A 710-nucleotide genomic window follows, 5' to 3' on the forward strand; every position below is an offset into this window, starting at 1 on the left:
CCCCTGAGTTGGCAGCACTCCTGTCCTTGCTCCCACCATCATCACCGACTGTCACACCTCCCCGTCCAACCCTCTGGGGACCCACAGAGTCATTGGAGCTCGAAATCAGCTCTTTGCAGTGCGGACCATCCTTAGCTTGCACCACGGGGTCAGCTAAGGGCGCCGCAAAACCCCATCACCCTGGCACTGAAGAAGCCTTGGACAGCCGCGCGCTCCCCGTCCCGGCAGCACGGCCATAAGTACGCAGGCGCGCCGGCCACAGCCGAAGCAGCTTCCGGGTCACGTGGCCAGACTTCCGGTCCTCGCCACGCCCTCCCTGTGGCCATTTGACCAATCAGCTTCTCGTTCTTGCCGGCAACTGAGCTGACTCTGGAGGCGGTTGGCGCCCCCTCAGCAACTTGGCGCGCGCGTCCTCTGGTCCGCCTCTCTGCTCACCGCAGACTGGGCTCCTCCTTCGTCCAGCCTCCAGGGCGGGATCTGTTGGCTCGCCCTACCCTCGCTGCCTAAGCCTGCCCTCCACCAGACGGGTCCCCTCCCCGCGGCACCACGGCTTCCCTTCAACAGCACGGCGACGGGGGCTTCCCCTCCGCAGCTGCCGGCGCCTCGGTCTCTGCAGCTAGCCAGGCTCTGCCGCGTCCGCGGCCCGCAGCCGCCGTAAGTGTTGAAGGAGTCCGCTTAGGTGGTAGGGATGGAAAGAGGGAGAGATGGCT

The 710-nt window shown here is 65.9% G+C and overlaps 1 protein-coding gene across 5 annotated transcripts in view; it reads left to right on the forward strand.

Annotated features, from left to right (window-relative positions):
• The first annotated feature begins 355 nt into the window (after nucleotides 1–355).
• Ap1s2 (adaptor related protein complex 1 subunit sigma 2) overlaps nucleotides 356–710 on the forward strand; it is a 24358-nt gene continuing 24003 nt past the window's right edge. For 2 of the 5 annotated variants that reach the window (XM_031370861.1, XM_031370839.1), the window contains exon 1: nucleotides 356–654. The gene's annotated coding sequence lies outside the window, so the exon portion shown is untranslated. The remainder of the gene's footprint in view (nucleotides 655–710) is intronic. The other 3 variants (XM_031370829.1, XM_031370847.1, XR_004118672.1) reach the window with 2 other exon arrangements.

The sequence above is a fragment of the Mastomys coucha genome, chromosome X (assembly GCF_008632895.1).
Source record: "Mastomys coucha isolate ucsf_1 chromosome X, UCSF_Mcou_1, whole genome shotgun sequence".
NCBI lineage: Eukaryota > Metazoa > Chordata > Mammalia > Rodentia > Muridae > Mastomys > Mastomys coucha.